General features: G+C 42.3%; 1 pseudogene across 1 annotated transcript in view; it reads left to right on the forward strand.

Annotated features, from left to right (window-relative positions):
• The first annotated feature begins 10,308 nt into the window (after positions 1 to 10,308).
• The window catches only part of LOC116104722, a 14,186-nt pseudogene continuing 10,017 nt past the window's right edge, over positions 10,309 to 14,477 (forward strand). Inside the window, exon 1 of the transcript XR_004123951.1 lies at positions 10,309 to 10,434. The product of XR_004123951.1 is annotated as a serine/arginine-rich splicing factor 5 pseudogene (transcript). The remainder of the gene's footprint in view (positions 10,435 to 14,477) is intronic.

Consider the following 14,477-nt stretch of genomic DNA (forward strand, 5'->3'; position numbering starts at 1 on the left):
GCTACCATACCCAGCTTGCCCTGTGTGAGTTACTGACAAAGGAGCTACGGGTGGCTTAGATGGACACAGGGCCAGATCCTTTTGTTGTTGTCAAGGCATCTAGAGGCTACCCACATGTCTCCTTACCTTTGTTACAGTAAAAGGGAATCATGGAACTTTTTTTAAAAAATTCACCCTGCATTTGTCTATGGCTTCAGGAATACTGGGTTGGGGCGGGGGGGAGGGAGGAGATCAGACTTGGAAATCCCAGCTTTTCATAGCACCTGGCAGCTGGAGTCACTAAAGAAAAAGAAAGCAGAAAAATGGACCAGAGTACATGGGGACTGTCCTTTAAACCTAAGTGCTCCGGGTGGGGGCGGGGTCTTCAGAGCTCAATCCTAGACCCTTTCCCAGAGGGGAAGCCTGGGCCATTCAGGTTTTCACTGCTGGGATTTAGCAGAACAGAGCTGCACTCTGGGTATTGCAGTGAGATCTGCTGTTGGGCAGCTGTGGGTGGATCCCTCTGAGCTCCAGTTTTGCCTGCTCTGTCCCTCAGTCTTCCATCTTCTAGTGACTTCTATCATAGCTGTATTTAGCATCTTTAGATGTGGAAAGCACTCATCCTGCCACTCTAGAGAATTCTAATTCTATTGCAGTTGAAACTCACTTAAATGCCACTGTCAACAGGGAGAAAGGAAATAGATGATGTCTTTTACTTCTACTCAGAGTCAGGTGAGCTTCTGCTAGCCATACCATCACTGTTCTAGTTTCAGGTGATCATCTGATAACTGTGCCATCACTGTCCTAGGGTCAAGTGACAATCTGCTAGCTATACCATCACTGTTGGCGGGTGTGTGTGTGTGAAAGGAATATTGGGCATATAAAACGATTTTAGTAAGAGTAAATCCGTGTGTGTGTTTGTGTGTGCGCGTGCATGCGCGCATTTGTACATATGTGCGTTTGTGTATATGTGTGTACATGTATCTAGTTATACTTACTGGCTCTTCTGTACCTATTTTACTTTCATGAGTTGCTGGAAACCTAATCTCAAGAAAGCACATTTGAGACATCTGAATTTTGTTGAGAATTTATTGTCCTCTTAGGCATCTTCCTCCAGATGCTGTGGTTCCTCAGTATTGGTAGAGACTGGTTTCAGCAAAACCCCTCCATTACTAAATATTCAAACCCTCATGTGGTCAAGGCTCCTTCAGAGAACAGTGTAGTGTTTTCCCGGAGCATACAGGTGCTCCCATATACGTGAAATCATTTCAAGAGGACTCGTGGTACCCAGCGTGAAGACCACACTCATTTGTTCCACGTGCAGCTTAGAAAATGTCGACAAGATTAAAGAGGACTGGAGAGACTCAGTGCAGATACAATTTTTCTTCCAAACTGTTTACTTGACTCTAAGGATATGGAGGTCCTGCTGCAAACATTGCATAATATAGTTAGAAAAAGAATGTTTGAAGCTGTATACTATTGCTGAGGCAATCTTTTTCTTTTTTTAATCCCCCAAAGAAAACATCTAACACACACACAAATATTTTCAGCTTCATTCACAACAAGAAAAACAAATGCCTTGAAGGAAGATTGAAGAAACCACCCAAAAACAAGAATTTGTACTTTGCCCAAGACAAATTAATTCAGGGAGATTGATCTGGAAAGCATTCTGTGGTTTCCACATGACTTAGCATGGAAGAAATGACCAAGTCAGATGTGGATCCTGTCTATAATAAAGCAAGCAGGATGCTCATGGACTGGTGACCAGCTCCAGCCTTTCTTTTATGAATTCTCTCTACCTCACATGACTTCTGTCCCTCCCCTCCTGCTCTGTGCAGAGCACACAGGGCTGTGTCCAGCTGCCACTCAGCAGTGGCTCATCCAGACCCAGCCCTTCTGACCTTTCCCTCAGCTAACCAGTCTACAGTCAGGGAGCTCAGCCCTGGTGATTCCAGATACAGGCTATTGATTGGTGAGACAATGCCGCAGCAATTAATCATGGGATAATTATTAATGAGGCACCTTTAATTTCTCTTCTACTCCTTAGGACCCTGTGGAGTGCCCTGTGCCTGTCCTAAAACCGATGCTATTGTGCTTGGGAAGATGTACTGTGTAATATGTATTAGACCCAAAACAATGCACTGGCTTGCAAATCAATATTTTTAATACAGCGAATGTTGTAGAGATGAAACTTTCTCTTAGACTCACAGAACAGGGTGATCCATGAGGATGTAAATTATTTAGGAGGGCTTCAATGTAAAAGGAGACTCTGAGCTGAAGGCAAAAGGCAATATATTGACCGTTAAAGAAATGCACAAATCTACTGAGGCAATATTTTTGAGATTCGATATCAAAACAGAGGAGAAAAGCTTCCTTATGGTGTCCTAGTTTGTTTTATGTTGCTGTGATAAAACACTGACCAAGAGCAACTTGGTCAGGATGAAAGGATTTATTTGGCTTGTAGGTTACAGTCTGTCGTTAAGGTAAAACAGGGCAGGAACTCAGGGCAAGAGCCTGGTGGCAGAAACTGAAGCAGAGAGTGCGGAGGAAATTACAGCTAACCCAACCTGCCAATTCCTGCTCCAATCCATATGTAGATCCATATGCAGATTCATATGTAGAGGTCATGAGACTGGGGAGTCAAAGTGAATCATCTAAACAGTAAATTCACATGGCATTGGTGGGTTGAGACCAGCTACAGAAGAAACCAGTTCCTGCCATTTTATAAGGTGAGCAGAACACACTCTTCTATAGTAAATTCGACAGTGTGAGCAGCTAGGCTGCTCAGCTTTATAACTCGGAACCGTGTGCCTCAGAAAGGCCTTTTAGTTCTGCAGGTCCCTGGAAATACAGATAGATGCTCTGTAAGGGTGCTAAAGAGGAGATAGTGTATGATTTTAGTCTTTAGAAATCAGACTCCGCCACCCCAACATGCACACATGCTTGCATGCCAGTTGACTTCATAGTGCTTCTAATTTATTTCTGTGGCCACAGGGAAGGAAACACACCCTGACCTCTTTTTTGTCCCCAACGAGAGTAATAAGCATTGCTAATAGATCATGTATGTGTGTCCTCTCCTCCTTCTACAAGGGTCACGGGTATATTGTATCAGGCAAGCCTTCATTAGCTTGGGTATTCCTCTAAAAGTCCTAACACTCCAAAAGCAGTCATATTTTTAAGAACGGGAGCTTAGGGACTCACAATTAGTCCATAAGCATCACTACCCACATCTCTTCTGAGACAATGTTTACCTGTGGTCTCCTGAGATCAAGGGCAGGAGACTCAAGAAATATATCAGTTCCTTCTGCTGCTTAATTAACAACCAAATTAATAACAATTAAATTGAGCATTTATTGCTGGCTAGACACTAGCTAGGCTAAGAAGCAGAATCTTAATGGACCAATATGGCAGACTGAGTCAACCTAGGGCGTTGATGCAATGGCTACCCAGAATGCCATAGGATCATGCCAGTAATGCATCTCAGTGGGTTTGTGTCTCCTTTTGGAATCTGGAACTCTTGAAATCCTACTTGGTCCAGCTTTTTACTCCAGACATCTCAGTGCCTCTCCAGACAGAAGGGCTTCCACTTTTGGCCTGTCTGTTGGAGCTCATCTCTGAGAATAGAAGTCCTTTACAGTGAAGGTCAGACCAAAGCACGGAGTACCCACAGACTCAATGCACATTAGATGCATGGTGGTTGGTGAGGAGTGTCTTCAGTCTCCAGAGAATCAGAAAAGGACCGTAGACACCACATGAGGAGAATTGGAGAACGACAGCAGTGCTTCTAGGTGTCTGACAAACAGATTAGTGGCAGAAATAATGACCTTGGAAATAGGGGCCATGGTGGGAAAGAGCAAGAGGGTTTCAGACCCTCGACCTACACCTTAACTTTTGTTGTTATAGATGTGGAACAAACGGTTCAGATACAGAGAAAATCAAACACAGTTTCTTGATTCTAAGACAAAGTATCACTGAAAAGTACAATTAAGGAGCCGCCTTTAGCTTCAAGTTGCTTGTGGCTGTTTAACACTTTTTCCTAAGCAGCACTCTGCACACAAATCCCAGGTGTCATAAGGTCTTGCTTGGGGAACTGCCTGCCATCAGAAGTTGTGTCTGGTTTGGTTGAATGGAAGGAAGCTAACATGTCTGAAAGAGGAGTATAAATGTTTCCCACATGGCTTCTTCATTGAAATTAGGAGCTAGAGTTCTGGATTGTGTGCCCTAGGCCTTCAGTCCTGGATTCTGCATCCAGAAGGATTTACAACCTAGCAGTCTCTCCAGAACATACTGCCTGCATGTCGAAGACTTCTTAGGACACACTAAAACATGACTCCCTTCTTCAAGGGGTGCTCGTATTTCTGATTTTATGGTGTCTCGCCTCAAAGAGGAGGCTTAAATTATTTCGTTTGCATGTCAGACAGAGAGTTATAGCCTCAAGATCCCCAATCCAATAGATTCAAAGCTTTAGGCCACAGCATCTATATTTCTTTTTACCAAAGATCTCATTTGCAAAAAACCTATCTACAAGGGACCTGTAACCACAGTAAGATTATCTCAGGAAGAATGCCTCTATCTAAGTGTAGTCAATACAGAATTTGAAACAATAAGATCTATTTGGGGAAAAAAAGCCATCTGGGGAACCTACACTGAGTTTTAAGGTTTAAAACTAAGGAGACCAGAACAAGAGCAGGACACAGAGAAATCTGGAACTTGTTAGAAGTGCATGCTGGGAGGCAGGGGCTGACTGGTTGTTCTGGGGTTCTTTTAGAATTGTTAATAGAATTTATTCATAGAAGGGTTTTAGGTTTATAGGAGAAATGAATAGGAAGTATGGGAAATTATCACATACCCTGACACACTCAGTCCCCCTCCCAAGTTTTCTGGATTATTAAGTTGTGTGATGCTGTGGTACATTCTTAAAGTGCAGGAGCCAATATTGATATATTATCACTGATCAAGGCCCATAGTTTGTATGGAGAGTCTGTGGGGGGTTGGCAAATATATATTACATGTATTCATCATTAAAGTATCATTTGGAATAGATTCTATGCCCTAAAAATCCACCCACATCCTCAGGTTTTGCTCCCTTTGAGTTCTTCAAGAAGTTTTAGAGTTTATCATTCTATATTTAGGTATATGACCTAAATTTGTCTGTATTTTCCTCTTGCTAGTGAGTTTTGTACTGGCGATGTCCTCTTACTCTCTCACATGGAGATCTTGAGCATATCTTACAGGAAAGGTCTGATGCAGAAACATCCACCTTCCGTTTGTCAGGAGTACCGTGGTCGCCACTCTATGTCTAGATGACACCTGTGCCCTGGGCTGTACTCTGGGTTGGAAGGTTTTCTTCTTTTTCAGTTCTGTGGGAGTCTCCTCTTCTGCTCTCTGTCAGGCAATTTGGGATATCCTTGTGTGTGTGTGTGTGTGTGTGTGTGTGTGTGTGTGTGTGTGAGCATGTGCCCAGGATAAAAGGGAGTGTCTTTCTTTTCTCTTACTACCTTGAGAATATTTTCTCTAGCCTTCATCTTTGAGGGTTTTGTTACAGCTTGGGGAAGACCTGGCTGAGTTCAGTCTGACTGATGGATGGCCTTTGAGCTCCCTGCACTTAGATGACTTTTATCTTTCTGTGTGTTAGGAGGCACCAAGTCATCTCTTCAAATAAGCTGTTGCTCCTCCATCGTTCTCAAATATTTTTAATGCCGTACACCCAAATGTTTGTTTTTCAAAAAGAGTCTCAAAGTTCCTACGAGCTTTCATTTCATATCCTTATTCAGTTTCAGAAGCCCAGGTTTTTCCCAAATGGGTATAGCAGGTGTATCGTCTATGAACCAGAGTACCTAAAAAGGCTGATCTTCCCTTTCAAGTCTCTTCAATGAATGTCTACTTCCCCCCCAACTCAGCCTTTCTTAGTCAATTCTTGTATCGCTGACCCCCTCCCCGAGGGCACCTGCTGTGGGTTACTCTTCACATTGTCTTGACAATATGTTTGGCAGTTATAACTGGAAGGAGAGGATTTACTTTGGCTTTTGGTCTCAGGGGTTCAATACCTAGTGATATGGTTTTCCTGTACTCCCGGCATGACATCATAGCAGCAGGAGGGTGTGGAAAGGGAAATTATTGACCAACCAGGATGGAGGAAGGCAAAAGCTAGATTTCAACCACCTTTCTCTCTCTCTCTCCTTTTACTCTGTGTAGCAACCCACCCCCTGGGACAGTGCCACCATACTCAAGGTGCAACTCCCCCCATCAGTTGAAATGTCCTCCAGGGACATGTCCTCACAGGCACACCCACAGGTATGATTTGACAATCTCCTGGGTGATTTTAAATTCATTAAGTTGACAAGGAAGAGCAATCATCACATTTGATTGTTAATGCTATAAAAATTAACTTTGACTTTTGCATACTTTTTTGTGGCCTCCCTGTCCTTGCCCCCTGGCCTAGAATCTTTCCCATGGAATGTTTTGTTTTGTCTATGTGGCTATGAAGTAGAAATTTCTGGCTGTGTCATGTGATGCTCTCCCTGATGCAGACTCATGTGATGTTTTGCTGAAGCAGACCCATGAGAGGACACATGATGTTTGGAAAGAGTATAAGTAGGACCCAAAAGACAGCTTGTGTAGCTAGCTGAGCAATGCTTTATTGGTCTCCAGTCTTTGCTGAGTTTCACTTCACGAAGAGAGGCAGAGGCATGGCAGAAAACTTCTCCTGGCATTCTGGCTGGTTCTGGTTGCTTCCACTGATTCATGCTGATTCAGGGAAGGCCGCTGCTGATTTGTGTTTGGTGACACTTTTTGAACTGGAATGTTCTTATCCTGACACTACTGAACTGGACAGCTGGTATCCTAACAACAGAAGTAGGCATCGCTCCAAAGAACTATTTCTAAACAGGTTCCCATTCTCTTGTCCTATTTACCATCTTTTCTCCCCTACCTTTGGGTGGTGGGTTTGAAAGTATTTAATCTCACATTTAAGAACCCTTATTAAAATAAGTCTTGAAAAAATCTAAGCCTGTGTCTTAGTCAGGGTTTCTATTCCTGCACAAACATCACGACCAAGAAGCAAGTTGGGGAGGAAAGGGTTTATTCAGCTTACACCTCCACATTGCTGTTCATCACCAAGGAAATCAGGACTGGAACTCAAGCAGGTCAGGAAGCAGGAGCTGACGCAGAGGCCATGGAGGGATGTTTCTTACTGGCTTGCTTCTCCTGGCTTGCCCAGCCTGCTTTCTTATAGAACCCAAGACTTCCAGCCCAGGGATAGCACCACCCATAAGGGGCCCTACCCCCTTGATCACTAATTGAGAAAATGACCCACAGCTGGATCTCATGGAGGCACTTCCCCAGCTAAGCTCCCTTCTCTGTGATAACTCCAGCCTGTGTCAAGTTGACACACAAAACCAGCCAGTACAGCCTACATGGCTGAATGAATGAGATTCTTATTTTTCATTGATAAGTGAAATTCCGCTGTATGTATAAATGTAATATTCATTGCTCATTCTCCTATGGAGGATCATTTGGGTTGGTTTTGGGTTGGGAGCTCCAATAGATAAAATGATTATGAATTTCATGAATGTGTCTTTTATTAAATACAATTATAAGTAAGTAGGGACTGAAGAGATGGCTCAGCAGTTATGAGCATTGGTAGCTCTTACAGAGAACTTAGATTCAATACCCTGCACCCACATGGTGGCTCACAACCATCTGTAACTCCAGTTCCAGGGAATCTGATACCTTCTTCTGACCGCCACAGACAGTGAACACATATGGTGTATAGACAAACATGTGGGTAAAATATTCAAACACATAAAAAGTTCAAATTTAAATATAAAAGAAAATACAATTATAAGTAAGTTTAATAAATAATGAACATAGAAAAACTTAAAATCAAATTAAACCAAAATACTTCCAATTAAAACTTGTGTGAATGCAGCAATACAGTGCTCTGAAGGAGATTAATAGGATTAATAGTCTACCATGTTATCATTTATCACTGTAGCCACAAAAAGAAACCTTAAGCTCAAAAAATTAATGAGTTAGGACTTAGCACTTGCCACAAGGGAATAATTCATAATTTATACTTTGACCATATAATTTTAAACTTTAATAAAATATATGAGGCAGCCATTTTCAGTCAATGAACAATAGGCAGCTCAGGGTTCTGGTCTTTGAGAACAAAGACATCGTCAGGTAGAGGAAGGAGATCATATCTTGTTATGGTTTGTATCTTCAGCATCTCCCTACGGCTCATGTGACTTAGACTCCATCTAATGGTACTATTGGTAGGTGGTGGGATCTAGGAAGCCTACTGGGAGAATGGATCATTTGGGCATAGGTGTGAATATTATTTTAAAGCCCTGGCTCTGCCCACTCTTGCCCTTGCTTTGCCCGGTCCTCTTTGCTGTGCTCCACTCTGCCACAAGCCCACAAAGACGGGGTCAAACAAACATGGGACCTCAAAAACTATGAGGAAAAGCAAATCTTTCCTCCCATGGTTTGGATGATAACGTCCTTCATAAGCTTCAGTATTTGATCAGTGGGTTCCCACTTGGTGGAGGGCTTTGAGACTCTAGATCCTCTATTTCCAACTCTGTCTCTCTGCTCTGAGGTTCCATTTGAGTATGTGGACTTGCAGCTTTCTAATCCTGTTACCACACCTGCCGCTCACTTCCATGCCTACCCACCATGCTGGCCTCTTAACCCTCTGGACCCATAAGCCCAAATAAACTCTTTCTTTTGTAAGTTGCTCTCTATCACGGTCTTTTAGTAGAGCAACTCAGAAGTTGTTTATATGAAGTACTTTGCTATAGTACTAGACAGCTGACATGTTTGCCACATGATCAGAAGCAGTGTGGTAGCAGGCAGAAGAAAAAAATCTAACTGTCTTCAAGGAAAAAAATATCCATCTACCTTCAGAGCAACCAATGTAGCAGGCCACTTAAACAGGGAGTCACATTAAGAGCCTCGGAAATTTGCATAGACATGCCATAGAGACTTTAAACACACATCAAGTTCAGTATAGATATTATGAGATTGGAATTACAAATGGGTCCACAAACCTTTTTAACCACTATCATAATTTTATGCACATAAAACCCATTAGGATTTATCTAAATAATCTGCATATTCTTGTCTATCCATCTGTTTTTGTTGTTGTTGTTGTTTTCCTGACTGTTGAAGAATCTTTTGCCCAGGTTTTGAAGAAAATAATTTAACAGATCTTTCAGAAATAAATCTTGGTAATAGATGCTTTCATTTTCTAAATTTACAAATATTTTACTTTTATTCCTACATCATAGCTACACAGAATGCTGAACTGGATGTCAATTTCTTTTGTCTCAAGTTATTAAGCCCCTTTGACTTTTAACCTTGATTATGAGAGAGTTGGTTAGAAGTTGCTATAGTATGACTGTCTTCTTAGGATGCTTTTCATGACACAGTATGCTTCCTGGAAACATGATTTTTTTTAAAGTTTGTAATATTCTCAGTCATTATCATTGAAAACATTTCATCTGGTTTCTTTCCCAGTTTCACCCTTTCAAGATTCCACTCATCACCATATTAGGGGTCCTCCTTGGATCCCCTTTGTTTTTTAACCACTCCTATTCCTCCGCACGTTCATTGCATTTTGATACAATTAGACTCTCTTGTCTCTGTTAATGCTTGGCATCTCCTTATTGTAACATTTAGAGTTACTACTCTGAATTCAATCTTATTGCTCAATCCACAGACTTGGTGCCCTCAGCTCACTTTCCACTGGTTCTGTGATTGCCACACAGATTGTATTCTCACCTATGTGGATTTCCTGCTCCTAAGTAACATCCCATTTTAACCTTTTAGATCTAAGTGAAAAGCCTTCATTCATATAGTAGATCTGTTTTCTTTTTGAAGAGAACTCTGCCTCTCACTGTCTAGTATTTCCATGAGACAGAATCACAACTCTCCTGGTATGCATTCACCTTGGCTTAGCTAGCATCTAAAAAAACACTTTGTATGCCTTAAACAATTCTAGATAGTTAAAATGCTTTGTAGTAGGCCATTTGTGCCATCTAAACAATCTATCTATATCATTTATATATCTATACCATATATCATCTATCTATCATCTATCATCCATCCACCATCTATCATCTCTCTACCAATCATCAATCTACCTACATATCTTTCTATCAATCACCTATCTAATTATAAAGTACTTCAGAAAAACTAAAGTAAAATTAGTAGATTAGAGTTCAAATTTTGAATAAAAGGCTCAGGGAAGCGCTTGCTGAGAATACTGCAATTGAACAAAGACTTAAGAAAGAGGAGGAGCCAGACACAAGCAAGAAGAAGATGGACTTTCAGGTAGCAGCAGCAGCAACAGCAGATGTGAAGGCCCTGAGGCAGAAGCATGCTTGGCACCAAGAAATCAACACAGTTGGAGAGGAGGGAGCACCGAGTAGAGTAGCAGGAGATGAGGTAAAAAAAGGGGACTCAAAGCCTTGAGGCTTGATAGATAACCTAAGGATGTTGTATCAGATGGACAGGCATTGGAGCCTTTGTACTAAGATGGCCTGTATTTGTCTTGGGATCCAACAGGATTGCTCTGGGTTCTGTGTTAAGACTAAATTGCAAAAAGAACATGAGGTGAAAGCAGGAGGGTCAGTCAGAAGATAGCAGCAGTAGTCCAGGTGAAACAGAGCAGGAGCTTTGAGCAGTTTGGCACCAGTGAAACTCAACAGAAGCAGTTAGATTCTGTATGTGGTGTGAAGGCCAGGCTGACAAGATATGCTGTGGGAAGAGACTGTTGACAAAGGATCCAAGATGGCTCCAGGTTCTAAGCAGTCAGCAGGATGGACTTTTTGAGATGCCAAAGTCTGCTGGAGGAGTAGACATTTTAATGGGGGAGGATGAGAAATGATAAATTTTGAGTATGAGTTTGAGATGTTTATTAGATGTCCAAATAGAGATGTCAGATAATTAGTCGGATATATGGATGTGAAGTTCAAGGAAAGGTCTGGGCTGAAGAAATAAACTGGGAGTCATCAGTACATTTTAGTGCCTAAATGCATGTGTGACTGGTTGCAATTATCTTGTGATTGGATGGATTAGCTGGTTGAGGGCTTGGAGGGGAGTGAGGACTAACGTGTTGGACATTCCAACATTAAGGGTTTGAGGAGCAGGGAAAGGTCAGAGAGACTGAATCTGAATAGCCATAGCTATGGAAAGCAAATACAAGAAGCCCAGAAAGCAAGTGTGTCAAAGAGGAGACAATGTCTAACCAGAGTGAATGCAGCAATAGGGTTAGGTATGAGGAGGACTACGATTTGGCTTGGCTGAAGAGAGTTCAGGAGAACACAAGAGAAGAGAGCGTGAACAGCGGATCTAAATGAGCTATAAAACTCACTGCACTTTAAAGGGGAGCAAAGAAATGAAGTGCTTTTTGGGGGTGCATGTGAGAGTATGAGACATTTCTGCCTTTTAAGTAGGAGAAATTATAGAATGTCCTATGGGGATGGAAGGGGGACATTTTTGAAATCATGTCACTGAGTAGAAAGGAGGTGGATTATGATGTACAAGGAGGAGTTGTCACTAGGAATACGAGTGGTTAACTCACAACAGGAAGGAGAGCAGGTGCTGAGCTAGGTGCTGATGGAAGTCTCTCTCTACCTGTTAAGAGTTGTTCTCTCAGCCCAGGAAGATGACAGCTGTGCTGCCTGGCTTTGTCAACTTGTCCAAACCTAAAACTACCCAGGAAACAAGCCCCACTGAGGGCTTGTCTGGATTAGGTTGGCTTATGAATGTGTGTATGATTGATCATCTTAATTAGTGGGAAGACCCGTCCACTGTGGGTGGCGCCATTCCCAGTACAGATTGTACAATAGTGGAAGCAGCTGTCTGAGCAGCATGCATGCATTTGTCTATTGATGCCTTTGATGGTGGGTGCGATCAGATGAGTTCTCCCAAGCTCCTACCACTTTGACCTCTCTGGCCATGATGGACTACAACCTGAAACCATGAGCTCAACAGACCTTCTCTCCCTTTTATTGCTTTAGCACAGCAACAGAAAACAAAATTAAGGTGATAATCTCCTATCCTCAGTCAGAACTTCTGACTATACAAAAAACATATGTTATTGGCCATAAGAAAACATTCTCTGAGGCAGGTTCTGCTAATACTCTGATATGTGTAACTGTATGACTGAGAGAAGGTTCCTACTGAGATGAAATCCAGGAGGAATGGGCATGCTTGACTACTTAGGGCCTGTGGTGATACATGGTACTAACTGGGTTCTACACCTTCTTAGGAAAAGATGGGTGGAAACTGAAGTAGGTACCTGCTGTGGCTCTTAAGACGCTAGAAGATCAAGGCTAATGAGCCAGTGATGAATGATGCTGCTTTTATTCTTCATACAAAATTAAGCCAAGACTTTATTATCAGAATGCTTGCAGAAAGACTTTCTATGATCAAGATGTATAAATGTATAATGTATATTCAACTAGCTCTCTTCAGACCAGCTATTGGCTGTTGGCATCTTTATTCACCAACCAGAATTAACTTGGGGACAGGGTCTCAAGGACTACTGGCAGAAACAAGTCTTGGGGGCCATCCCTTAGCATTACAACAGACATAAAAGACAAAACCTCAATAGGGGTGTTTTCTAAATATAATTTTCTCTTCTTCCTTCCTTCCTGCCTTTCTTTTTTCTTCCTTTTTCCTTTTTCCTTTTTCTTTCTTTCTTTCTTTGTTTCTTTCTTTCTTTCTCTCTCCCCTTTCTTTCTTTCTTTCTTTCTTTCTTTCTTTCTTTCTTTCTTTCTCTCTTTCCTTGCTTTCTTTTTTCTTCCTCCTCCTCTTCTCCCTCCTCTTCCTCCTTCTGCTCTAGTACTGGCTGCTTTATTCTTTTTTTATTAGATGTTTTCTTTATTTACAATATCTCCTTTCACAGGTTCCACTCCAAAAAGAAAGAGAGAGAGAGAAAGAAAAGAAAAGAAAAACTATCCCCAACTTTTCTCCATGACACAACAGTGCTGTCTAAGCCAAGGTTCCATTCTCTGTCCATTCCCAGCTCTTAGACGGCATCTGGGATGACTGTGCTCAACATGCCGGGGTCAAGTTCTCCATCCTTCTGACCTAGCCTTTAAGGAAAGTTCTTTATTGGAAGTGCAGTCAAGAATGGAGATGATCTCTACTTTCAAAAGCTAATAAATAAATTATAGAAATAACTGAAAAAGCAACCCTGAGCACTTGAAGCATAAACTGAGGGTGGCTTTCAAGTTCGATTTTTTGCCACCAGGTTAGTGGAGCCAGCATCTGGGATGGCAGGATGAGAACTTGGGAAGAGTTGACGCTCTAGAAAGCAGCTAGAACACTCACAAGAGCAGTAAAATCTACTTTTCCCAGAGTGCAGTTAATCAAAGCACTGCAGAAACTATCAGAGGCAGTGGAACCGAGCACCCGGATGATAGGAAGCAGGCAGGGGAGCCTTCTGGTTTTTCAGTTCCTCATTCCAGGTGGCCTTTGGCCTGCTTTCACCTTGAAAGCCAAACTGAGGTAGCTTTAAAAAAAATTCAATTTTCAGCCACAAGCAGGCACAGAATGAATCTGAGTTCCCTAAAGCCACATCCCAGAAGATTGTCTCTACTTGACCTGAATGGCAGCTCCCTTCCAAGTTCTTTTCTGGGCTGCCTTTATTTGATCTCAGTCAGAATTGGTTCTGTGCAAACCACCTCACACCCGAGGCACTTTCAAAAACAATCACAGGTGCCTGAGGGGAGAAAGGCTTTTGGAAGGAAGAACAGACTGGCTATCTCTTTTAAAAAATATTTTAAGTTATGTGTATGTTTGCTTGTCTAAGTGTGAGTATGTGCATATAAATGGAGGTGCCTGTAGGGGCCAAAAGAAAGTGTTGGATTGCATGAAGCTGGAGACACAGGTATTTGTGAGCCCAGACATGGATCCTGGGAACTACATCAGCTCCTCTGAAATAGGAGAAGCACTCTCAGTAACTGGGCTATCTCTCTAGCCCGGGATTAGATCTTAAATGGAAAATTTTGAATGACATAGTCACTACGAGGTTTGAAAAGCTCTGACACATTCTTGGGGATGCAGAAAAGCATGTCCATGTATAGGGTTATAAACAGTCCCAGGGATAACCATAGGAGACCACAATGGCTCACCTCTGGATGACTCTGAGCCTTTGGACAGGCAGTAAGTGATGACTAGATAGAGTTCTGAAATGCCTGCTGTGATGTGGACAGACCCCAGTGTGTGCAGCAATGCCTGCTGCAGTGTGGACAGTCCCCAGTGTATGTGGTAATGTCTAGTGCAGTGTGGACAGTTCCTGGAGTGTGCAGGTGAGATCAATGCATGTTAGGAGCTGCCTTTGGATTATTAGCTGATCATCCAGCTAGTGGAACAGAGATTTCAGTGCTCAAGTGAGACAGAAGAGAGGCTTTGAAGAATGACCTCTATGCAAACCACCAGCAGCAACATGAGACCCCAGGACAGGGGAGATGGGACAT

This window comes from Mastomys coucha, unplaced genomic scaffold, assembly GCF_008632895.1.
Source record: "Mastomys coucha isolate ucsf_1 unplaced genomic scaffold, UCSF_Mcou_1 pScaffold22, whole genome shotgun sequence".
NCBI classification, from domain to species: domain Eukaryota; kingdom Metazoa; phylum Chordata; class Mammalia; order Rodentia; family Muridae; genus Mastomys; species Mastomys coucha.